Source organism: Rhipicephalus microplus, unplaced genomic scaffold (genome assembly GCF_043290135.1).
Source record: "Rhipicephalus microplus isolate Deutch F79 unplaced genomic scaffold, USDA_Rmic scaffold_16, whole genome shotgun sequence".
NCBI classification, from domain to species: Eukaryota; Metazoa; Arthropoda; class Arachnida; order Ixodida; family Ixodidae; genus Rhipicephalus; species Rhipicephalus microplus.
The window spans coordinates 10,112,054-10,139,019 of NW_027464589.1; the positions used below are offsets into that span (position 1 = coordinate 10,112,054).

General features: G+C 45.9%; 1 long non-coding RNA gene across 2 annotated transcripts; it reads left to right on the plus strand.

Moving 5' to 3' along the window:
• The first annotated feature begins 7,938 nt into the window (after positions 1–7,938).
• LOC119166671 (uncharacterized) lies at positions 7,939–14,516 on the plus strand. Of its 2 annotated transcripts, none has more exons than XR_012888788.1 (4): positions 7,939–8,172; positions 8,528–8,629; positions 10,282–10,422; positions 13,802–14,516. It is a non-coding gene; the product is annotated as an uncharacterized LOC119166671 (long non-coding RNA). The 2 variants fall into 2 exon arrangements; XR_005109116.2 differs by having other exon boundaries at positions 14,402–14,516.
• Positions 14,517–26,966: the final 12,450 nt, after the last annotated feature.

Sequence of the window (26,966 nt, forward strand, 5' to 3'; positions counted from 1 at the left end):
TGAACTCTTGTCACGGCCGAACGTCACAGTCCAGGACTCGTTAGAAACGACCATGTTCAACGGTGATTTGCGACCCCAATACGTGTATTCGTTGTCCTATTCTCATCAGCTAACCTGTGGTTGCGTGAAGTCGGACAATATGCCACCAGAAGTTTGCACAGGGTGTCGTTAACTTCACTGCTTCGAGTCACCATTGTGTCGGAGCCTTCCCGCCAAGCTGACCAGCGAACAAGTTTTGTGGATTTCACCATCAGGCAAGTCCTATCTTACGGCTCTCGTGAATTTTTCTCTCCTTGGGCCTCTTCGACTGTCGACAAAATGCTCATGCCTTGAATGTTTACGCTGCTTTGAAGTCGCATAGAGGCTTACTCGAAAGCAGCTTTTTTTTTTGGGGGGGGGGGTGGCTTTGGCATGCTTGCGAATTTTGTGTAACGGTGTTGCGTGTCCCTGGCCGTGAAGTTGGTTACCAGGAGTTAAGTGGTGTGGGCTTGATAGTGTCGCGAGGTCAATGTCTCGCGGAAAACCTTGTTCTTTTTCAGCTGCAGCTGGAGCTTGTTCTTTGCCAGTTGCCCTCGTTGGCGGCGCCGTTTAGCTTGTCTCGGGTAGCGCGCCTTGAGGAAGAATGAGTGAGCAGAAAGGGCCGCGTCTGGTCGGTCACTGTGAGCTTCGCGCCGGGGCAGGCACCGCGCCGTGCTTTGAAACGGACAGCAGAAATTAGGTGCCTTTCTTCTCCTTCTATCCGCTGAGCCCCCGCGCTTCAAACGAGCGAGCCGCCGCTTCGGTCCTCCGGGGACAAAGGGCACCTAAATTTGAGCGATCGTCGGCACGTCAAGGCCGTTTCGGAGAACGCGTCCGTTTCCAGAGGCTGCCACAGTTTTGTCGCGAGGCAGGTTTCAGGCAACCACATGTTGATTTGATTATCCTCGGCGTGCCTGGTTGGTCCGCGCCACTGGGGACGCTAACAAAAACCCTATTTAAGCAGCGACTCGGGCTCTTTTGGAGGAGAGCGGAGTCGGGGTCAACAGCGGATCTCACCACCGAAGACCAGCCATGCAAGCCGCGGGGTATGCCACCATTTTCTATGTTTTGTCTTTGTGACCTAGTGCATTTTGTAAATTGAAGTTGCGTTCGCTAAATAAACCCCAAAGAGTGCTCCCCGAAATCATCGTGTTGACTTCTCATCGATTGCCTCCGCGGAGTTTCACCCACTCTTATTCGTCTCCCTGGTCGTCCGATGCGCCTAACTTTGAACAACCCCGACGTTTCGCTACAATAGTTTCTGTCACGTGTAATGTTACATTACGCATTGCGTTATAGTTGTCGAAAATTCCTCTACGTCCCGGGTGATTGACCGACAAAACTGTGAATCCCATCCTCTTCGTTGCAGTTCTGTTATCAGGCGACATGACCGAAGTTCAGTTGGCGTGTTTCGTGTAGATAAACAAGCCACTTCGATTAGCAGGAGTGTGACAGCTGGGCTGTATATGATTGCAATAATTCGCTTATAAATATTAGCGCGGCATATTCTGCCCGCAGCGTTTATTTTACCGTTTGCAGGTCTTGTGCCGGCAGTAGTAGCTTAAGTTACGTCCACCTTGTTGCCCTTTTCGCTCTCGCTATTTTCGCAGTGTTCGTTAGTGATTTTCTCGTCTCAGTTGGGCGCCAGTGACCTATGCTGTGGCGCATCGCGGCTCTCGCTATTCGGCTATGAGAAAAAAAATGTATTGAAAAAAAGAACAAAACTGAAACACCATACGGAAGAGATCGCCAGATTGGAGCAACCCTGAGGGGTGCACAGCGCGTTAGCCCAGGCGCTTCCCAAGCTCACAGGGCGAAAAGGGACGAAAAAGCTGCCTTCACTGTAATGGTTTGGCAAGAGCGCCGGCACATCAACTCCGAGTTGTATAGTCCCCGTAGCCGGGGCTATATCTATTTCCGTCAATGTGTGCACCTTGCGCCCGCAAGTTTTTAAAGGAAAGCAGCTCACTCGGTTTCTGAAGGGGTTCAAAGTTCACTTAGCGGCTGCCGCCTTTACCTGCAGCTCAATGAAAGACTGTGAAGGTCTCTGAGATATGCCGTTGACATTTTTCTAAATGCTCGTAGTGATATCGCTAGCACTACCTGGTACGATGTAGTATGACTGTTGCTGGTAAACATATTGCAATACTATACTTTAAAAATATTTAGCTTTTATCTCGATACCCAGCATCAGAAAGAAGGTGACACGCAGAAGAAATAACAATCGAAGTCGAACATTAAACTGAAATATACTAGCGTTTTTTATTCAAACACTTAGGTACTTAGCACTAGTCGCATGCCATTACTAAATTACTTCATTTGGAACTGTCACTTGGAGTTGAAGCCAGCGGTGCTTGTTCGACTGGGTATTGCCACGTTCCATTTCCCAAGTTTTGATTATCGTCCCAAAACACCACATGATTCTCAGCGAAAAACCGCGCCTACAGTTTTCGAGAAGGTTCCGGACTGTAGTAGATCATTTCGATAAGATCACGCCAACTTTGCGAACGGTACAGATTGTTCTGGAACCTACGCCACCGCCAGCGATAACGCTAGAACATTCGACGGCAAGAGTATAAATGCCGACACGCTTCGCCGCTTGTCAGTTGTTGATCGAAGGCCGACTCTCCGTTCGCCGCTATCAGTCCGAGACTGCTATCTGTGCAAGACTACTGCTGTAATTGGACTTTCCGCTTACCGGGCACAGGTTCGCCCAAATAAGCAGTTAAATTCCAACACGAAGTCTCCTGTCTTCGGCCACGTCACGACCCCGTGACATCTGGAGAAGGTGCTGGGTGAGGAGTAAAGCAGGAACTGCTTTATTCCTCACCCAGCACTTCACCCAGCAAATGCGAGGAGTAAAGCAGGAACTCTTCGCCGGGCTGATCAGAAACCCGCCTAAGACGGTCGCCGAATTCATTTCAGAAGCATCTACGATAGAGAAGACGCTCGAGATGCGCACGCGGTAATATAACCGTAGCTTCTCGTCTACAAGCTACGCCGACATTCAAGCGCTCGGAACCATTGACTTGCGTGAGACGATCCGAGCGATCGTGCAAGAGGAGCTGCGAACATTACTTCCTTCAGCGCAGCCTCGCGTGGAACCATCGCGGACGTCGTACGCCAGGAGATCCAGCAGTCGCTGGGCGTTCTTAAGCCTCAAGAGGCGCAGCTGCAAGTCATGAGCTATGCTGCTGCAGCATGCCGCCACGCCCCTCCTCCACGCGTACGCCAAAACGCCCCCCCATCGCACTTCCGTCGCCAGACACCACCTCCGCCACCACCCCCACCGACGACCTACCGTTCGCCAGCGGGCCAGCGCAGTGCGCCGAGAAAAACCGACATTTGGCGCACCCCTGACCACCGCCCACTGTGCTACCACTGCGGCGAGGCCGGGCACACTTACCGCCGTTGCCAGTACCCACAGATGGGACTGCGTGGCTTCGCCGTCGATGCACCACGTCCGCAGCCAGGGGAACGGCCACGTGACATCGCCGACTACCTGACAGGAACTCAATGGACACCCCGAAGTCCTTCCCGTTCGCCGTCGCCCTGCCGCCGCATGTCACCGCACCCCCGGCAGTACTCCAACCCCACGCGTGACCGGTCTCCTAGCCCGTATCCGGGAAACTAAGGGCAGCAACCGGTGGAGGTGCGGTTGCTGTGCGACGAACTACCGAAGATCTTCCGACGACGACGCCGCCATGACGGAGCTTTCCGAACACAACGCCAACCAGACAAAGCCCTGACGGCGAAAGCTCACTTACCGAAGGTGGCCTGGCGACGCAATATAGAAGCAGCGGAACAAGCCGACGCAGCTGTGACCCGACGCCACGCCCTAACTGTAATGCGAGACGGTGAACTAGCGACCTCGACGTTTTTATCGACGGTCACAGTGTGACCGCTCTCGTCGATACTGGAGCCGACTACTCTGTCATCAGTGGGTCGTTCGCCGCGAAGTTAAAGAAAGTTGGGAGAGCTTGGAAAGGCCCTGAAATCCGCACAGCCGGAGGTCATCTCGTAACGCCTGCAGGAATCTGCACAGCGAGAGTCACCATTAACGGCCGTATTTATCCTAGACTTCGTAGTCCTACAGCGTTCCTCGAGAGATGTCATCCTTGGCATGGACTTCTTATGCATCCATGGTGCTGTCATCAACCTAAAAACAAAGTTGATAACGTTATCCACAGAAGAAGCACTACCGCCGCGCACGCCGTCAGGACACCATGCCTTGAATGTGCTGGAAGAACAAGTCACCATTCCGCCTCGCTCAAACGTCATTATTTCAGTCGGCACTCCTAAATCACCTGCCTTGGAAGGCGTCGTTGAAGGCAGTCAGCATCTGTTGGTCACCCGAAATATTTGCGTCGCAAGAGGAGTTGCAGAGCTGCGGGGAGGCAAAGCAACGGTTATGCTCACGAATTTCAGCAATGAGTACAAACATGTGAACAAAGGAACAACGGTCGCATACATCGAAGAAATTGTCGAAGCCACCAGTGCTTTCGCCCTCGCCGATTCTGCGGAACCTGCTCAGAGGAACCAAGCCCCTCCCATAGCTTTCGACGTCAATCCCACACTTCCGAACGATGAGCAAGAACAGCTCAAGGCCCTGCTCCTGCAATACGAAGATTGCTTTTCGTCGTCATCGAAAATTCGGCAGACCCCAATCCCGAAACATCGCATCATATCCGAAGAAAATGCCAGACCACTCCGTCAGAGTCCGTACAGGGTTTCGACGCGAGAACGTGAGGCCATGAAGAGACAAGTTGATGAAATGCTGCAGGATGGCATTATCTAGCCGTCCAAGAGTCCATGGGCATCCCCCGTGTTGTTAGTGAAGAAAAAGGATGGGACCCTGCGTTTCGGCGTCGATTATCGCCACCTGAACAAAATCACAAGAAAGGACGCGTATCCTCTCCCACGAATAGACGACGCACTTGATCGGCTCCATAACGCCAAGTACTTTTCGTCAATGGACCTCAAGACTCGCTATTGGCAAATCGAAGTCGACGAAAGAGACTGAGAGAAGACGGCGTTTATAACACCGGATGGCCTCTTCGAGTTTTAGGTGACGCCCTTCGGCCTTTGCTCAGCGCCTGAAACTTTTCAACGCGTTATGGATACAGTACTGGCAGGATTGAAGTGGCAGACTTGCCTTGTGTATTTGGACGACGTCGTCGTGTTTTCCTCGAGTTTCGACGAGCATCTTCGGCGCCTTGAAGCTGTACTTCAAGCCATCAAGACGTCCGGACTCACACTGAAGCCAGAGAAGTGCAGATTTGCGTATGAGAAGCTCTTGTTTCTAGGGCAAGTTATCAGAAAGTCTGGAGTTCGTCCCGATCCACGGAAAACAGACGCCATCGCCGACTTCCCGCCACCCACTGACAAGAAGGCCGTGCGCCGATTTCTGGGCCTGTGCGCCTAATAATATAGGCGGTTCATGAAAAACTTCGCCCGCATCGCCGATCCTCTCACTAACCTTACTAAGGCCGACATGGAGTTCAAGTGGGAAACGCCACAGGAACACGCTTTCCAGGAGCTTAAACATCGCCTCCAGACGCCTCCGTTACTTGCCCATTTGGACGAATTCGCCGAGACAGAAGTATATGCTGACGCAAGCAGCGTAGGTCTTGGCACCGTTCTTGTGCAGAGGGCTGACGGACTTGAAAGGATTGTTAGTTACGCCAGCCGATCGCTATCCAGAGCAGAAGCAAATTATGCCCCGCCGCAGTTGTCTAGTGGCTAAGGTACTCGGCTGCTGACCCGCAGGTCGCGGGTTCAAATCCCGGCTGCGGCGGCTGCATTTCTGATGGAGGCAGAAATGTTGTAGGCCAGTGTTCTCAGATTTGGGTGCACGTTAAAGAACCCCAGGTGGTCGAAATTTGCGGAGCCCTCCACTACGGCGTCTCTCATAATCATATGGTGGTTTTGGGACGTTAAACCCCACTTATCAATCAATCAAGAAGCAAATTATTCCACAACAGGAAAGGAGTGCCTCGCCATCATCTGGGCTACGTCGAAATTTCGCCCCTACTTCTCTACGGCAGGCCCTTCATAGTTGTGAGCGACCACCACGCCTTGTGTTGGCTAGCCACCTTGAAGGACTCTTCAGGTCGCCTCGCACGATGGAGCCTGAGACTTCAAGAATATGACATTACTGTCATTCACAAGCCCGGCAAAAAACACTCCGACGCCGACTGTCTCTCTCGTGCGCCTGTCGACCAACCGCTACCCGACGACCCGTATGACGACTACTTCTTGGGAACGATAACTACCGACGACTTCGCTGAACGACAGCGGGCCGACCCGGAACTTAAGGCCCTAATAGAATACCTCGAAAGCAGGACCGCAGAAGTCCCGAAGGTATTCAAGCGCGCACTTGCGTCGTTCTTTCTACGAAACGGTCTTCTACAAAAGAAAAACTTTTCACCGCTTCGAGCTAAGTACCTCCTTGTGGTGCCTTAAGCTCTGCGACCAGAACTCCTGCAGGCCCTGCACGACGATCCGACGGCATGGCACCTCGGTGTTTCTCGCACGCTCGCGAGGATACAAAAAAGGTACTACTTACCACGTCTTAATACCGATGTCACTCGTTATGTGAGGACACTCCGGGACTGTCAGCGACGCAAGACACCACCAACAAGGCCAGCGAGACTTTTGCAGCCAATTGATCCACCTTGCCGACCTTTCCAGCAGATTGGTATGGAACTACTGGGGCCGTTCCCGACGTCGGCTTTCGGAAACAAGTGGATTGTGGTAGCTACCGACTACCTCACCCGCTACGCCAAGACAAAAGCCCTGCCAAAAGGCAGTGCATCCGAAGTAGCCAAGTTCTTCGTCGAAAATTTTGTCCTACGTCACGGCGCCCCGGAGGTCCTTATCACCGACAGAGAAACGGCATTCACTGCCGACTTAACTCAAGCGATCTTGGCATACAGCCAAACAAACCGCCGCCGGACGACAGCGTACCACCCACAGGCCAACGGCCTCACAAAGCGGCTTAACAAGACGATCGCCGACATGCTGTCAATGTACGTCGATGTCGAACACAAGACGTGGGACGCCATTCTTCCGTATGTGACCTTCGCATACAACACGGCGGTGCAGGAGACGACGCAGATATCTCCATACAAATTGGTCTACGGAAGGAGCCCGGCAACGACGCTCGATGCCATGTTACCCAACGTCACCGACGAAGAAAACCTCGATGTGAGCGAGTACCTTCAACGCGCCGATGAAGCCGGACAACTTGCGCGTCTCCGTATCAAGAATCAACAGACGACCGACAGCCGCCGTTACAATCTTCGACTACGCTTCGTGGAATACCAGCCCGGTGAACGTGTTTGGATGTGGACGCCGATACGCCGACGTGGACTAAGTTGAAAGCTTCTGCGACGGTACTTCGGACCGTACAGCGTGGTTTGACGTCTCGGCCCACTTGATTACGAGGTTGTCCCCGACGGCATCACAAACTCTCAACGACGCCGATCGCGACCTGAAGTCGTCCATGTCGCGCGCCTCAAGCCGTTTCACGCGCGTTAACAAACGGAAACAGTGTTTTTTTGTATTATTGTTGTATCGTTATTTATTCATTGTACTTTCTTGCATTATTGTTGTACCTTCATATTTAGTTAAAGCATCGGGACGATGCCTTTTTTCAAAGGGGGGCGATGCCACGTTCCATTTCCCAAGTTTTTGTTATCGTCCCAAAACACCACACGATTCTCAGCGCAAACCGCGCCTGCAGTTTTCGAAAAGGTTCCGGACTGTAGTAGATAATTTCGATAAGATCACGCCCACTGTGCGAACGGTGCAGATTGTTCTGGAACCTACGCCGCCGCCAGCGATAACGCTAGAACATTCGCCGGCAAGAGTATAAATGCCGACGCGCTTCGCCGCTTGTCAGTTGTTGATCGAAGGCCGACGCTCCGTTCGCCGCTATCAGTCCGACTGCTATCTGTGCAAGACTGCTGCTGTAATTGGACTTTCCGTTTAGCGGGCACAGGTTCGCCCAAATAAACAGTTAAATTCTAACACGAAGTCTCCTGTCTTCGGCCACGTCACGACCCCGTGAGAGTATATTTAAATTTTGACAGACCACTTTGCTGTCTGTGCAATTTCAGGAAGTTTCGGAAGCATCAGCTGGACAGCGAAGTGAGTGAAATGCATTATCGTTTCACATTGGCCTAATAGTGTGCAAGTGTCAGTAAAATTCAGCACTTTGCATACTTTTTATAGATGGCAGAGAATATATACTGTAAAATCCCAAGTCAGTGTTTCTGCCTTCTTTAGAGAATTTCAAATATGCGGCCGCTTGTCTGCTCTAACCATTTTCACTCTTTTATACTGTTTATGCGCCAAACTAAAACAGTTAATGCATGTGTTTGTAGCTCATGAAGAACAATGCTGCACTACCCCTGTCCCCTCTCTATCTCCAAAGGACGAAATGCTGCTGCAATACTTGCTTTGTTTTTGTTTGAATGCCTAAAATTTTTGCTGGGTACTGCAGGTATCAAACAGATGTGCCCTGACAAACTGTGCAGTGCTGACCACATGGTGAGCCAAGCATCCCATGAGAGGGGTTTACTCATCATCTGTGGATAACTCAAAGGTAATTTAAGAAGTTCCATTTAATGAAGAAGAGTGTTGTTTTGAGCCAGTCATGTCGAAGTGAAAATATTGCAAAATTAGTGACGGTATACAGAGTAACAGCAGGGTGTAAGCTACCTGCCAACTTAACATTATTGATGCCAAAGTGTTATGTATGTGCAACCTATATTTGAGGGAGAAGTGCAATGGTTTCCATGAATTTACATAGTTGGAAAGTGCTGCACAACCAGTCACTGTGTATTTGCACTCATTAGTGTGTGGCCCTTATTCTTGTGACCTGCCACTGCGATGAAATTGCTTCACATAAACAACAGTAGAAAAGCTCTTGATAGCTATAATAAGAAATTATTATTATCATAGTTTTTAGTTCCAATAAATTATGCTTTAGAAAAGTTCTCCACCTATTTGTTACCATGGCGAGGGCAATTCTTCAGGAAACGAGACTTGGTTTGGCAAAGTGTTGCCTTTTTGTAGAATAGGGTACTGGCTAGTGGAATTTTGCAAAAACTGTAAATATTGTTTCTTGCAGCAAGCATTGTTATCTTTCTTTTAAATGCATGCATAGTGTGAAGAATAGTGATCCACTTTGAAATTTACAACCTTATCATTGCAGCGTCTTGGACTGCCTTTACTGTATGTGATTTGTTTCTGCAAAGATAAACATCATTTTCAAGGTCAATTGCCAATTTTTCTGTGTACATTTGCAAGCACACTTTGAACTCAGATGCTAAACGACAGGCTTGAGTTATCTGCCTGATTCTTGTCTATGAATTTTATAGAGTACCTAAAGTAGACTCTTCTACTTGGCGCAAGTATTGGATACTGTTTGCACGTTCTATGCATCTAGATATAAAAATGGAGAATGCAGCTGGTAGTATTGAATACTGTGTTCAGAAGCCCTTATACACTGCGAAATCTTGCTGGTGCCAAAATTTGTTGTGGGTGTATGGTGAAGCGACTGGTAACTAGCAATAATGCATTGTTACAGCTAATTGCACAACAGAGCATTTTTCAGCTGCTCACGTAATTCAAGCCGATGTAGATTACGTTCACTGTGGTACGACAAAGCCACAAAGTTCATGCATCTGTATCCTGCATACCAGGAAACCTTATGTGAAGCAACATGATGATTGGGGCAGCTAAGTGAAAACTGAGTTTTCTCCGTCTGTCAATATCATTACACAGGTTTGCTGAGCGCACTCGAGTAGATTCAGCAGGCACTTGAAGCTACAGAGTCAGTAGTAACAGCACATTTCAATTGCAGAATTACCTAGCTGTATATTGCATTTTCCAGCAACTCCATTATTTTGTGACACCTTAACGTCACAGCTTGCTTACTCATTTCTTGGTGGTGGGACTTTACAAAAATTGTAATTTCTTATATCATGCAAAATTATTCTATTATTTTTATATGGTATAATAAATTTAAGCTTTTCAACTGCTTCCTCCCCCACTAATGCTGTACTTCTGCTGGATTGTCTCATGGGTTAAAAAAGAAGCCAGGCCAGGGAAAGGAATAAGGTGCTCTAGTATAACATAAGCGAGAAATGCTGTGGTTCAATCTATAGCTGAACATTTTTAAAAGGCACCAATGTGGATACCATGTGAGTGTTTACAGAGCATAATTGTGTTGTGCTACTTTTTTTATCGCAGAAAGAACCTCCCGAAAGCAGTGCTACAAGGATGTGAGCCACAAGTTCTTTTCAACGAACGGATCAGATGCCTGAGAGCCATGGGCCGGCTGTTTCTGGCCTACACAGACAGTGCAGTCAGCACAGTAAAGTTCTTGCAAAGGTGTGAGACATTCCTATGTTGCATAGAGTGAGCATGTTAGTTGTCAGTTTTATAGCTTATAAGGACATGTCTACAAAACTAATTCCCTAAACAGTGTGTTTTACATTCTCGCAAAGTGCAATTAGACAGCTTTGGCTCTGTCTTTCTTTTTTATCCCCTTCCAGACCATCTTGATAATTCATGCAGAGTGCTGCAGCAATCGCATTGTCTGAGTATCACAGAAACTTCATTTCAAAAAACAATTATGGTGGCCCTTTCATGCCTGACCAGTGTATAGGTACTCTTCGCTAGCGAAGTGATGTGATTTTGCACTGACAGTCGGTTGGTTCTCTCTGCAATATGAAATAGTGTTTTGGCCTTACAATTACGCCGTATAGATTATCTGGATGGGAGGCATGCTGCATATCTCTTTATCTCACCTATGCCTTGTACAGTACTTCCACACCGTGCCGATGTAGCACAGCGGCACATCAACGAGGCCTTGCTTAGTTGATGGCTGCATGTTGATTGCACAATCACTGACGTCATGCTTTGTTGCCATGTGACTGTAGTCATGATGGTAACGTGTGCGTACCCCTCGTCACGATGAGAACGATGAAGAAGCCAAGTAAGAAACCTGAAACAGCTACACTGTGTGTTTTATTGGCTGTGACTTCTTCACTTCATCATGTGAACATGAAATTTGTGGCAACGTGCTCACATTTTACAATTTGGCAGTTATCAGAAATTTTAGACAGTGGGGTTGTTTAGTAGCTTTTCACATTTCAATTATGAATGGTCCATTGATGCACTGCATGGATTTGTTGATTTATATTTTGCAATGCTCATCTGTGAAATAGTCTGCAGCTTCTGTCAATATCTATGTGCTCATTATACGAGCCATACTGTATGTTCAATATGTATCATAACCAGCAAAAGTTTGCGGGACACGAAATGTTCCATGAAGCTATATTGTCACTTTGTCTAAGAATGTAATTTTGAAAGAAATATCTCATACTGCACTTCGCATTGCGACCTACGCAGTCGCGAGTCTAATTACAAGTGTTAACTACCGACGTAGCGGAAATTCGCATTTGTTGTGGATTCAACATCTACCAAGCTACCAAGCTTTTCCTGTTGATAGTACTTTCATGGATTTTTCATGGCACTAGAGCCACCTCCTTTCTCCGGTTTTGCAGCTACATAGCTGGCAGTTAATTGCTTTGCTGCTTTGTTTACCTAATACCTATTCAACCAATGCATCTAAAACGGTGTTTTGGGTGTACTTACATCATTAGGTGTTTAATATTTTACTAGTTGTGGAGCTTTTTTCGGTCTTTTGGCTTTTACTTTTTGGAAATTAATTACTGTTTTCAGAGCAATCTGTAGACATCAATATTGACTCTACTAAGCTTTGGTTCAGAAAGAAAAGCTGAACAGTTGCCGAGGTGCATGGCCTGCGCCACAACATTCTGGGTTACCAGAAATAGATTCTAGGCCGGATAATATGTGGCTCCTTGCTAGTTGCGCGTCTTGCTTTTACTTGGAGCTTGTTTCATTGTCATAAAATTTATCTCACGTTGCTTACAGCTATGCTACCTTGGGAACAACCCCCCCACTGAGTGGATTTGATCTTTAGAGCAGCAGTTGCACTTAAGAAGGAGGCAAAAATCCCTGAGGCCTAAGTGCTTTGAATTGAAACTCACATTCAGAACCCCATTATTATTGTAACATCAAGTGAATAAAGTGGTAATTCTAGATTTTATACATATTTCAAATAAGAGAGATGAGCTGCTCTGTAGGTTGGTATTCACGTTAAAAGACAGGGCATGCAAACATGGACTCGAGAGAGTAGTCAAGACACCGCAAACACCAAGTGGAAAAGGTGACATTAAGCTACAAACGAAACAAGGCAAGTGGAGATATCGATCAAGATGGCATGCCTGTTGGTCTATGTGAGAAAAACCGGTGTTTTGATGCCAAATGTAGGAAGAAGTTGTTCCAGCACTATTTTTGGGGAAAACTTTCTAATACAGCAGAGACCTTTCAAACCATGTTTTCCGAAATTGAGTTATGGGAGAAAAATAACTGCCACAGGATTGTTGCCACATGCTTTTACCACAGTCTTTGTTTCTTTGTCAGCAAAGTTTTATGGCTATGGTATCGAAATAATTATTGTTTGAATTAGCGCTAATGTTGGTCGCGAGGAAACATGGCAAAATGGTACTCGGCTGTTGACCCGCAGGTCCCGGGTTCATATCCCGGTAGTGGCGTCTGCATTTCCGATGGAGGCGGGAATGTTGTAGGCCTGTGTGCTCAGATTTGGGTACAGGTTAAAGAACTCTAGGTTGTCGAAATTTCCGGAGCCCTTCTCTACGGCGTCTCTCATAATCATATGGTGGTTTTGGGACGTGAAACCCCACATATCAATCAAATCAAACATAGAAAAACGAAGTGTTTTTCGTATATTATTTACAAGAGTGATTTTTTCTTGTCGAATAAAATATACATTGTTTGTTTAAAGGCATTTCGCAAGAGTTGAAAATACTTACTACTCTAAAAACTGAAGACGTCTTCACACATTTTTACCCTGGGTTCTTTTGCTGATAAGACAGTCGTTAAAGCATAAACGTAAAGGGTGAGCATTAAATTGCGAAAAAAGCCTTACTGTTCATAACCTAAAATTCAATCAAACACTACATGACAGTTGTCATGTTACGGCAGAAGTTAAGATGATGATAGGGAGGAGGGGGGGTTGAATGAGAGTCAAATTGTTAGAGAAAGCTTGTGTTTGGAGCCAATCAAGGTTTTTCAAGATTAGGTTGTTTTGAATGTTTGAACATAAATCGTTTATGTAAGTCGTGGCAGTAACCTTGATACGGTTTTCTGCTCTGGAAAATAGATGTCCTCTCATCGAATCACTCATTTTTAGCATCACGGACATAGTGTTATAAAACTGTTGAGCAGCCAGATCCCTGCTAAATGCCTTGTGCTCTGCAGCTTATGTTTTTCACACAGTATCATTACATTAGAAGCAATTGTTAAAGTGGAGGATTTGTAATGCATGTGTTGAGATGTATACCTGATCATAAAAAATTATTGAACGAATGTTAGAGCTTGGTATTCGGCAACAGAACCTTTCTTTACTGAAGCAGCAAACTGCGTCAAGGTTGCTGCCATAACTTAGACCAATTGTCTTATTCAAACATTGGCTCGAACAACACACTTATTTAGCAATATGACACTCATTCAAGCCCCCATCTTCATGTTAGCTCCTGCCCTAATAAGATGTACAATTGTCATGTAGTGTATATTGTATTTAAAAAATATATATGCAAGCCTTGCTTCTTAATCAATTGCTCACCATTTGTATTGATGCATTATTCATTGTCTTCAACAGGCTAATACCTCCTCCATGAAGTTATGAATAATGGACGTCTACCCATCCAGAACTCTGTCACGCGCAGTGACAGAGTGCTGGACGGGTGGAGACAACGGAAATGACAACGAAGTCCTGATCCTCTTACCTCAACAGCTCCTGTTTCTTGCTCCAAGGGTGCCATTACAATATGTTCACTGCCGCACGTAGGCCTTTGCAGTGGTCTACAATATGCTTTGTCCTGTGTAAAGTTGCATAATATAATGCAAACATCTTATGTTCACCCCACATAACTCTTCCTGGTGTTAGTAGTTACAGAAATTGTAACTGCCACACCATGGCCCTAGTTAAACAGAATTTGTTATGATAGTCTATGAATTCTTTTGCAGTTAAAATATAGTGTGTTTAACGTTGTTTTTTTGTCTACTATAGCAATAGGTCTTCATAGCATTCTTCTGCTTGTTCTGCATGTGATCAATTCTTGTGCAGAAATGCCGTCTGCTTTTGTGATTCATGAAATAGTGGTGTGAACAGAGGTGATGTATGTAGTAGGCACCATAGTGGTTTAAACTCTGCACAGTGCTGCTGCAACAATAGTTATTTTTTGTGCTTCCTTTTTAGACATACAGAAAGGAGCCAAGTGGAGCTGTTCATGGGCCATGTATACAGTTTTATAAGCGGGCTTTCAGCACTTTTGACAATTATGTTTCTGAATAAACCTGCCAAAGTTGTGTTTAAAAAAGCGTGTAGTAGTGCATTTCGTTGTTCAATTGGCATGCTGCAGCAGGTATGACTCATACATCTGCAAGATAATGCAGCACAGTGCATACACACAAACTACCCCCCCCCCCCCCCCAATACACTCTGGATTTGTGGATTAACTCTAAATTGTTTACTCTGATCTTGCACAACAATTATTAACAAAATGACAAGACAGCTTTGCCATCTGTGGAGGTAGCGTTGTCAGTATACGCTGGCAATAAGTGTGCAAAGTTCAACCGCTCCACTGTTCACATATTTTCTTGTAAACATTCAGAGATAGAAGGCCGGGGTTGTTGGAAGCTGATACAAGTAACGAATGAACCACGACTCCAGAAGCTTTCTGTTTTCTCACGTTTGTACACGATGTGGCATAGTCAAATTGTTCAGGCTGCAGCTGTGTCTTGTCACCTAGCTGCGTTCAACAATCTCTGTGTCAGAACATGTGTCATGGAAAACTTAAGCAACATCCTCTTTACGTTCTTTAAGTTTCGGCGACCATTTTTCATTTGTTTTGCTCATAGAAGTTGCGTCGCAATTTCCACTTTATACTTTACCGATGACCTCACTCGAATCTTCAGTGCTTTTTGGTATACTTTGGGATATACGTTCACGGACCGCACAACTGCGCATGATCGAAGGAAGGTTATCAACTGTGCACACGGGGGTATTGCAACACCACTACTATTGGCAAAATGGTCAGAAAGAGTTCAGAGGTTTAAAGACTGCAAAGAGGGGATGCTACTATTGCCACCAGTGCAGCTTATTCCAAGACTTAGTTTAACTGAAGTGCCTCTACTTCATAAAAGTAGTGCCAACTGCTTTCCCCTCCGCCGCCTCCTCTCCTGCGCGCCTTTCGCGAGCGACGGTGGCGCCCCCTCGAACGCTCCATGTGTATGCGTGAAGCTTTCAGGGCGGATGCGCGCTGGCGCTCCTACTTTAGCCACAGCCTTTCTAGTCCAGCCGTGGCCGCGTGCCATGTCTCGCATACGGCTGCGTGTAATGATTCTTTTTATTTCTGCGTTCATTTTCCCAGTCGGTGTCGGTGTGCGCACCATCTAACTCTTTTATAGTGCGCCAGGAGAGCTGCACGCCGTTCACGGTTCTTTTCGAAGCGTAGCGTTTTCCTGTATATCTGGCGCGGATATCGGTAACTGGGTTTACTTTAAAAAGGTTGAGAAAAAATACTGTAAGCACGACGCGCTATTTATTGCATCGGTAAAAAATATTTACGTGGCAGACGCCGTTTGGGAAGGAATAGTTCGTGTATCTCTATCATATTTAACTCCAGCAATGTCTGCGATTTCCAAGAAGGTGTTCCATCAAAACTTCATGACGTTTCATATATGTTATTTTTCCTCGGCCTGCGGTGATGTAGCGGCGCTTACCTGTTGACCCGAAGGTCGCGGTCCCGGCCACGGCAATTCAATAGAGGTGAAATGCTAAAGACCCGCGTACTGTGCGATGTCAGTGCACGTTAAAGAACACGAGATGGTCAAATTTTTTTGAAGGAGCTGCACGTAAATGCACGGCCTTCAATGAACTCTGCGCGCAGTTTTCTTTTTTTGCTATCGCATTTTCATTCTGACGCTCGCTCTGTCTTCGCCCTTCCATCCGCATATCACAGTGAAAGGTTAGTAGAATGTGTGAAACACAACCTAGTGTTCTTTCAGAGTTAATAATATGCGGGCCAAAACCGCGATATGATTATGAGGCACGCCATAGTGGGGGGCTCCGGAAATTTCGACCATCTGGTGTTCAAAACAGTCCCTTGCTCGAGCAAGTGACTGTCTTGGTGCATGACAAATTCCACAAACTTTTCCGTGGCATTGAATAAGTAATACACCACATATGTCACACGGCAAAGCAAGGCGCCTGTCAAGAGTAAAAACGCACGAGCACTTACCTCACAAAGGCGCGCCGATCTCGGCTCGTAGTTTACTCGACCTATTCCGTGGAGCCAAACTTTGCGACGACCTGCATTCTCTTTCACGCGCGGAATGGCAAAAAACTTTTTCCCTTGGGAGTCACGGTTATGGCAGCCAAACGCACAGCAACCCGGCATCGCGACAAGACGAGCGAGACGCACACATGCGCTTCACAATTCGTGCACTTAACATCGGGCGAATACACAGCAAATGGCACGTTGGAGCCTTCAACATGGCGCCGAGAGGTGAAGGAAACAAAATACCGAGAAAATGGGAGCTCGCTACCACGTGACCGCAGCCGCCCCATCAGAGGCGTGGAGAGGAGGAAGCGGCGTAGATCAAGAGAATGCTGTACTTTTCCGAAGGTACAGGGGCTTTAAGTTTAACTGCTGGACAACAAGGAATAGCTTCTATACAAACAGTGCTTGAAAGTGGCTTGTAGACAAATTGGGGGGGGGGGGGGGGACTTGGAATATTGGTTCATTTGTTGTCAACCATTAACTTCCAAGAACAACATGTTCACGAGAATGTATATTGCTAAACAACTGGTCAACCTTCACTGACTTGTTGCCAACATATGCTGCAACTGCCACCTGCTTAGGTGGGGACACTTCTATGCAAGTTTATTATTGCTATTCCAAGTGAACTTTTTACACTAGTTAATTCGCACGTAGTACATCTTTGCGTGTACAGATTAGCTCAACCAAAAGAAATCTGCAAAATGGGTAAGGGGAGGAAGTCATGTGAACTTAGGACGGGTAAACTTTTGTCCTTGTTGGTGTAACATTTTCATAAAGTTCAGCGTAGCACTTCAAATCTCAAGGAGGGGACAGGCTTGTGTATGTTCAGCCTGTTCCGTCTTCGTCATTTCAGTGCCGTGATTAGCTCTATAAACATGTCATGTGCTCATTGTGCCTTTGTTTGCTGCACATTTCATTCTTGTGTTCTTTGTGTAAAGTTTTGTTCAATTGGACTCCTGTTCGATTTGGTGTAGTGTACATTACAAACAGGTACTTTAGGGAGCTAGCCATGAATGACTGCATTCATTCCACAAAATCATGCTACCTGTGCAAAATATATAGTTTGTTGTGATCATTCTATGAACCATGATCTCACTTGCAAATGAAGGTGTGCCCAGAAACTAAATTAACAGCGTGTCCAGCCAACAAAACTCTCGGTCAAACAACACAAATAACTCCCATTCACAGGCACGCAGAACATAAATAAAGTTCTCTAATGCTATATTTTGCAAGCAGGCTGCATGGTACAGCTGGGGTGCGGCATTCTGGGGTGCGGCATGCTGTTGTGCGGAACAAAACAGCAGACTATTGTGTTGAACAATACAAACGTTTTTCGTATTAGTTGCAATAACTTATAGAATACGTAAAAACACCTTGTTTGAAGGAAATTGTTGTATTTTGATCATGGAATAATATCTCCCGCCTTAATAGAGTGACGGCTTGTTCTGTAGTAACTAGGCTGAAGCATGACTTCTGTGAAGAGGCTATGTCTTAAGGAGATAGTTTTATTCTTGCTCACGGAATTGCTCGGCACCGCTATTCCTTCAGCATTCTCCGCGAAGGAGGGTCCTCATTTTTCACTGTGCAGAACATGTTCCATCACTTCCTAACCTCCCTCACAGAATGTACATCGTTCTTCGTCTTTACTGAATTTCGCCAGTTCTAAGGCAACCGGACCTCATTTCACACAGTAAAGTGCTTCCCATTAAAATTTTCACACCTCTCCCACCTTATTTCATTCTTTCCGTTTCGGTAGTTACTGAGAGCTGGCTTCTTTTCCATCGCTGTCATCCCATAAATCCTCTCCGCCTCTCTGACTTTTCGCTTAATGCTCCTTGTTGCTGCGTCGCCCACACTGCCAACCGTATATTTACTGGCGAGCCTCCTTGTTCTTTTACTCCACTTTGTGTCCACGCACTTCCTATACAAATACCTGAGCACTTTTGCCGCCTATCTACTATCCTTTATTTTCCTAAGCTTCCTTTCAAGTCTTTTCTTTTTGCTCCGAGCTTCCCTTACTTCAAAGCCTGTCCATCCCATGTCCCCCTTTAAAGCCTCATTCGTCGTCTTCCCGTGAGCGCCCAACGCGAGACGTCCCTCAGTTCTTTAATTTACATACATTCCTGATTGCACCCCTGACTTTATGCACACTACTCAGTTCCCAAATGTAAGGTTAAGGTTAAGGTTAAGGATGTTGTAAGTAACTGGCGGATCTAGCCTTGCATACTTTGCAGGTGATGGTCCCACCCAGTTTCCTCTTTGCTGATTGTAGCTAATGTCCTTTGTTTGTTTTTACCTAAGCACAAGCAGGCCCTTAAAATACTCTGCGCTATTCCACATGCAATATTGTGCCGGTACTTTAGCTCGCTGCACCTTACCCCAAACGTACTTGTCACTTATTACCAGTCACATGCGTTGTCTGTAGCATTGAAAAATTTCAAGAGAAGTCCCGGCACTTCTTTTCTGAAAATTGGGAGACCACGCGGAAACACAATATCTGTCACACAACACGCTGTCATATGGCGAGCCTAACCGTTGTAGTTTCTCAAATAAACCTTGCCGTTCCTTCTTAAGCTCACTACACTTAAGCAAATAGTGTTCTATATCGCCATTTCCCTTTGCGCTTTGGGCACAGAGCGTCGCGGAGAGTGTGATCTTGTGGAACCATGCTGGTGTACATGCTGATTCCGTTTGGATACGATGAAACAAGCAGTTCTCTTCCCTTGATAGCCCTTTTCTCCCACATATGGCTGAGGCATTTGGCATAACGAGTGAAAATGCTTATTGACAGCTTCTCGCAAGATACGCTGTCTTCGGGAGCCTTCTTAGTTTTTTTGTACACTCAGTAAGGACAAGCAGGTTATCGTTTAACCACTTGTCGATTCGGAATTCATTCTGAAATAATGATGATGATGATGATGATGATGACGATGACCTCTTATGGATGGCGCTCACCCACAGAGAGGGATGGGCCAAGAACCGGGCGGCAGGATACTTAAATGAAACTAAAATGAAAATGAAGCCAATCTGAAAAAGAAGCTCAAAAATAATACTACCAAAAACAACAAAACTATTTATTGAGCAAGTGGTCAAACCATCTCTAGTTTTTGATAGATATAACTACGAATTATAAACTAAAAATCTGAAAAGGTTGGGGTTCACTAGCACGGTAATCTTTTAGTTGCATTGATGTAATCAAACACAGTGGAGCGTACATCCCTGTGGCAGTAACCAAATGAAGTTCCGCCAAGTGATAAAATTACTGGTAGATTTACTTGTATTCCTAGCTTTTGTAATGGGGCTACTAAAAATCTTTTTCTCTGATAAAAATAACGACGGCAAAATAAGAAGAAATGTTCAATTGTTTCAATTTCGTTGCACCAAATGCATAGCGGTGACGCCTTGAGTCGAGCTTTGTTAAGGTAATAATTTAGTTGTGGAGCTGCACAGCGCAATATAGTATAAGTGACCTCTAACTGGCCACTGTTTATTCCAGCAATAGCTCAAATGCTCGAAATCTTTAAATTTATCCAAATTACATTTTCCTTAATGCAGGCAAGCGTTTCGGAACCTTAGCGCTGTCACGTAAGCCGTATCTGGCAAAACTGGGATGGTGGGACCACCCAGAGATACTGCTGCTAAAGAGCCCGCCATTTCGTTCAAATATAATCCGCGGTGGCCCGGTACCCATAGCAAATGCAGTTTTTTTACGTTTTTTGGTACTAAATGCCGAAACGTATTCATCAGCTCTTCATTTACTGCCACAGAAAGTGGATTACAAACTGATAACGAATCTGCAATGATAACTGTTAATGATTCGCTTGAGGGCAATTTGCGTGGGGCAAGAACAATGGCCAATAATTCTGCAATGAATACCGGGGTATAATCTGGGAGTCGAATTGAAAAGGACCAGTCCAAAGAAGGAGAGAAGATGCTAACCCTAGCCTTTTCTTTTGACACAGATACATCAGTCGCAATGATATTGCTTATTTCTAGGTGAGCTAGATAATCTGCTAACTGGTCATTTAAATACCTATGTGCCAATTGTTTCGCGTTATGAGGAAATATATCATCAAATTGTATGCTAAGCATTGACTTTAGGTTGTGTATTGGACCAATACGTTTAATTTTTACATTCAATTGCTGTAGTAGCGCTTGTGCAAATACTATTTGCGGGGTGTGTAGTCGTGACCAATGGGTTTCGAAAAATATTCTGAAAATTCTGAAATTCTTCCTAAATATCATTTTGCTCTGCCCATGTTTCTACTTTTAATTTTACTGCCTGCATTGTCAACCTGCATAGCACAGATGTAACGGGTAGCGGTCTATACGAGCGAAGTTTACCCTTTTCTCCCTTGCCTTTGTAGATTAGGTTCATTCTACTCTTCCGCAAAGTATCTGGTGTTTCCTTCTCCTATAAGCACTTTTCTACGCATAAACGGATGGATGGATGGATATGGCTGTACCCTTTAGATCGGGCGGTGGCTAGCGCCACCAAGCCGTAATACCTAACGAACCAAAAACTATATTTATTTTTTTTCCCTTAAAAAAGTGAGTTTGAGGATTCGTACTTTGCAGTGAAGGGTTTAATTTTCACTCGTGCCTTGACTTTAGCCACCAATCAGATAACCTCCTTCTTCTTAAGTCTACCCGCTTAAAGTTTATTTTGCCCTCCCGGTCCCTAAACCCCAATGCTTTAAAAAACTCTGCGCCATCATCCTGAACTATAGGGTGTAGCCCTTTACAGAACATTATCAAGTGTTCGGCAGTTTCTTCTTCCTCTCCCCACGCACTGCATACTGTGTCTACCCCTTCGTATTTGGCCCGATATGTCTTGGTTCGCAGTACTCCCGTCCTGGCCTCAAACAGTAGAGAACTACCCCGAGTATTATCATAGATCCTTTCCTTGGCAATTTTCTGCTTAAAAGTTCGATAGATCTCTAGTGCGGACTTCTTTATCATGCCCATTCTCTACATGTCAGTCTCCGTTTCCTTCACTTTCTTCTTAACCGATAGTTCTTTTTTGTTTGGCCACCTGCTGTTTTTTAAGTATTTACCAGTCAACTTCCTGGTTCGCTTCCTTCATTTTGTATCGACATTCTTCATGTACAAGTAGCTGAAAACCTTCCTAGCCCAACGATCTTCCCCCATTTCTCTCAATCGTTTCTCAAATTTTATCTTGCTGCTAGCTTCCCTGCCCTCAAATGATGTCCATCTCATATCACCTTGTACTCCCTGATTTGGTGTATTCCCGTGAGCTCCTAAAGCAAGCCTACCTATTCCACGTTGCTTAATTTCTAATCTTGCTTGAACTTCTGATCTCATGCCCAAGACCGCATTGCCGAACGTCAGCCCAGGAACCATGACCCCTTTCCATATTCCTCTCACAACATCATACCTATTGTGATTCCACAGTGCCCTATTTTTCATGACTGCTGCATTCCTGTTACCTTTAGTCGTCACGTATATTTCGTGTTCCCTCAGATACGCGGTCCCATTGCTTATCCATACGCCCAGATATTTGTATTTATCTGTTATCTCTAGCGTGACCTCCTGTATTCTAAGCTCACTACCTTCGTTGTCATTGAAAATCATGACTGCTGATTTTTCCTTACTGAATCTATAATCTCACCTATCCCCCTCATTACCGCAGATGTCCATCAATCTCTGCAAATCTTCCTTGTTGTTGGCCATTAGCACTATATCATCTGCGTACATTAATGCTGGTAGTGCCTGATCAATAAGTTTTCCTTGTTTGAATAAAAAGAGGTTGCAGCCCAGTCCACTTCACTCTGATTTTGCCTCTAATCCTTGTAGGTACATCATGAATAATAAGGGTGACAGGGGGCACCCCTATCTAAGTCACCGTTTCACCTCTGCAGGCTTGGATACATGTTTTTCCCACTTTATAACTACCTTGTTACCTTTATAGATACCCTTTAAAAGATTTGTGACTACATGTTTAACGCCTAGTGTGTCCAGTATTCCCCACAATTCCTCTTGAACCACGCTATCGTACGCTCCCTTGATATCCAAAAATGATAGCCACAGGGGCCTGTGTTCCTTTTGTGCTATTTCGATGCACTGCGTCAGTGAGAACAGATTGTCTTCCAACCTCCTGTGTTTCCGAAACCAATTCTGCAGTTCCCCCAGCACCCTCTCATCCTCTATCCACGCCTGCAGTCTTTCCTTTATAATCGGCATCGCCAGCCTGTAGACCACTGATGTCACTGTTATAGGACGGTAGTTGTTTATGTCAGCTTTGTCCCTTTTTTCTTTATAGATCATGCTCATCCTGCTAAGTTTCCATCCATCGGGAACTTCACCATCGATTATTATTGTGCTCACTGCCTCTCTCAAAGCCTGCTTAGACTTCGGACCTAATGTCTTTATCAGACTAGAATGCCATCTGGGCCTGTTGATGTACTACTAGAAACCCTTTTCTCAGCCCTTTCCCACTCTTGTTGTGAAAATGGAGCCATTGCACCACTTGATTCGTCCTTGTCTATTGTGGTGCATTAGGTACTTTGTTGAAATTTTTCTGTCACCCTTGTTCTTATATATTCAATAGCTTCGTCCCCTTCTAGCCTAGCACCTTGGGCTGTAGTTATAAAACTTTGCTCTAGGCTTGTCTCATTTCTTAGGGAGCTTAGATGGCTCCAAAATTTCGCAGCTGCCTTTGTATCTTTTTTATGTACTTCTGCCAGCCACTGAGCTCCCTTCCTTCTAATCTTTTCATTGATCAGAAGGGATGCATCCCTTCTACAGCTTAGAAAGGTTGCCCATTTTCTTTCAACATCATCTGTCGGTTCACCCCGCTGCTTAGCATGTCTGTGTTCCCTAGAGGCTTTCTGTCGTTTTGCTATGGCTCTCTTAACTTCCTCATCCCACCAACTTTTGGGTTTGTGTCTTCTTTTCCGGGGTGACTTGACACGCGTCTTAGCAAGCTCTAGCTCAAAGAGTCTAATTAGATTCGTGTATGTCCACACTGTCTTATTATCCTCCGTGATTACTTTCTCAATTTGTTTAGTGGCTATTTCAATTTGCCTTTCTGAATAAAAATTTTCCTGTAGTTGCTCATCTCTTCTCCTTCCCACTTTCACTGCTCTTCCAAAACTTAGCTTGATACGTTTGCGATCGCTACCCAGACGTCTGAAGCCACCTTCATCTATGTGCATTACCCTGAGCTTATCATACATCCTATGTGACATCAGTGCATAATCTATCGTCGACTGAAGCCTTCCTATCTCCCATGTTATTTGCCCTTCACACTTCTCGGTACTGTTGCAAATGATCAAATCAAGCCTTTCACACATATCCATGATCATTTTGCCTGTGGGGTTGGTATACCCATCTATATCTTCTATGTGCGCATTCATGTCTCTTAGTATAATTATCTCGCTCTCTCTTCCTAACTGCTGAATGTCCTTTGATATACACTCTACCATTGCCTGGTTTTCCTCTCTGGCCTTTGCTCCCGTCCACAAGTACACGAAACCAAGGAGTGTCATTTGATCTGCCGCTTTCTCTTTTCAGCCATAAATGTTCCTTGCACTCCTGCTTGACCCTTTGCCAGTCTGTACTTTTATGAATGAATGCCCCAATACCACCCCCCTTTCTGCTGCCTTCTGTTCTATTACAATATTCCCACGCGTAGTCCGGATTGTTCGGAGGTTGTTCCATGTCCCTGAGATGTGTTTCTACAAAACCGTATACCATCGGCCTCTCTTCTCTTAGCTGTTCTTCTATCTCTTCCCACTTCAGCCTGTTCCTACCACCCTGCATGTTAATATACCCTATGTCTGAATTGGCTCGACGCTCGTGGCTACGTCTATTCATGCCCCGGACTCTACCTATCATAGAGATTGGTGCCACTTTGGAATCATATCTGTCCATACCACCTGTCGAAGAGTCTCCCTTGTTGTTTTCCTCGTTACTAGCTATCCTGCACCCCGAAGTGCTCGCTTGCCTCCCAAAAAAGCTACTGTGCGTCCTGCAAGTCGCCAACCCACCTCATGACCTAGCCGCCCATTAAAGTGAATTCTGTCTTGTTGACCCCCCCCCCCCCCCACCTATGCACCGCTCTGTTTATTTCCACCACCTCAAAGCCTTTCTCTCGAATCATCCGCCATATCTCTTGGTTTGCGTTGACCACCGCTCTTTGCAGGTTGCTATCACGCACCGGTACCTCCGGTATCGTGCATATCACTACCTGCACCTTAGGAGAAGTGGAGCGCATGTCATCGTCGCCGTTCGCCAGTGTGGCTGCTAGTCCTGCTGCATCTTCATTGAGGACATCGTTTAAACCGCCTGAAATTATCACGAGGTTTCGTCTATCAGCTGTCGTTTTGAGCTTTGCGCTCGCTTGCCTCATGACTGCTTCCAGCTTGCGTCCTGGGAACGCCCCTACTGCAACCCTCTTGTCACCTCTTACCCTCTCTTTGATGGCTTCTGTGCATCGATTTAAATTCGAGTCCCCGGCGATTATCACATGCTGTGACTTTTCAGCTGGGGCGTTCTGCACCTTGGGGCTACTTGCACCTGTGACGCCGGCTGCTTTGTTCCCTCCCTGCCCCACCACTACCCCGCTGAAGCTGGGCCTTCGGACAGTTGAACCGGCTAAACCTGTTTTTTCCAAACTTGCTTGCTTTTCCTTCTCCACCGTTCTGGTTGCCGGTTCCCTACTGTTCTCTCGGTAGGTCGCTTCTTTGTTCAGCTTCGCTAGCGCTTCCTCGGCGGACTTAAGTCTTTCTCCCATTCCCCTCGTTTTCTCTTGCTCTGTCGCCAACGCAGTCTCGAGCTCGGCGATTCTCATCAGCTGTTCACTCTGGGCAACCATCATTTTCTCCATTTTTTCCTCGACCTCACATTGCCTACACTTCGCGTCAGCCTCTTCTCTATCCGCTTCTACGGTTGGGTCCACTTTCAAACCCACTCCACATCCTGAACACTTTACAGTCTTTTTAACCATGCCTTTCTGACACCAATTGTCCCTATACTCGATAATTACTAAACTCCAGCCCTGCGCTTCAAAAAAAAAGAAAGTCTAAGCTCTACTACAAAAATTTGCGTGTTCAATGTACGCGCACCTCCCCCACGGGGTGGCTAAAGAAAAAAACAACAACCAAAAATTCTAAACACACACCCGCACTAACTAATAAATGTCTGGTGACTGGCCCCCGAAAAAACCGTACCATAAAATAAGTGCTACGAAGATTTCAACCGCTGCCTTATAATAATAAAGACAAGCTCAAAACATGCAAAAACACTTATCTGCGCAGTCGATCCGGAGCGCTCAAAAAACACGTCCATCCACCTTGACAGCCCGAACTGAACTCTATGGCTCCGTCCGAAACCTTGTCCGAAATTGCTGCCATCTGTCGGCCGCTGTGTGCCTAGCTGGCGTTCTAGAGGCTCAGCGCGCCGCATTACGCACAGGTCGCTCAGGTCCACGTTTGTTTACGTAGACGTATACGTAAGGGTATAAATTGGCAGGAGCCAGCACAGGACCGAGTTGGCTGGCGGAACATGGGAGAGGCCTTTGTCCTGCAATGGACGTAGTCAGGCTGACGATGATGAGGATGATACGTAAGGCGTATCGACGTTAGGCGTCAATGGGCTCATGACCCCAATGCCGACGTATTTCCGCGTCTCTTGCAGTGAGCAAAGAGGAACTCAGAATACTTTAATAAAAAGGGTAAGCCGAAAACTTTGTTTCTTGTTATTTTTTCCATCTGATGGCGTTTCCAGTACGCGCTCCGGCTACCCCTCCTGAAACACGTTTTTACGTTCTCTTTTCTAAGAAAATAAAAAAGCGCAATAACATTTGTATTAGTGCTCCCATAAATTGTTGCGCGCCGCAGCATGAGAAGAGTTGAATGTTTTCGCCAGCAACCGTTTACCAAGTGAAGGTGACAAGTACACTTTACGCAGACGCCACGTTCACGTAACGAACTTTATTGCAGCTCATTTCGATTGCCTATTTTCGTTGAATGTGTTTTGTTTGTTACGTTTGGGTAACAGCGCACACTGAGATTAGAAACAACTGCACGTCATCGGTTCATCCTAAGAAAGGCGCAGTGGTGCTAAAGCGTCCTTGTTTCATGTTCTTTTGTTGTCCCTCGTGGAGTGTTACAAGCTGTCGTTTAGTGGGATGACTTTCGCATGATTGCGCACGTTTTTCAAGCATTAGATGTACACGGCACGTGTAAGTAGCCGCGCTAAAATCTCGTTGCGTGAAGGAGGCTTCTGCGTAAAGCGTACGAGTCGCCTTCAGTTGGTATGCGGCTGCTAGCGAAAAAAATTGCAAAAACTGTCTTGATTAGGCATGCAGCAATTCGTGCGAACACAAGTACAAATGCTTTTGTACCTCCTATTTGCTTAGAAAAACGACTGCAAGGACGTCTTCGTGGAGCTGTAGCCGGAGCACATTCTGGAAACATTTGATTCATATGTGGGGTTCAACGCCCCAAAATAACC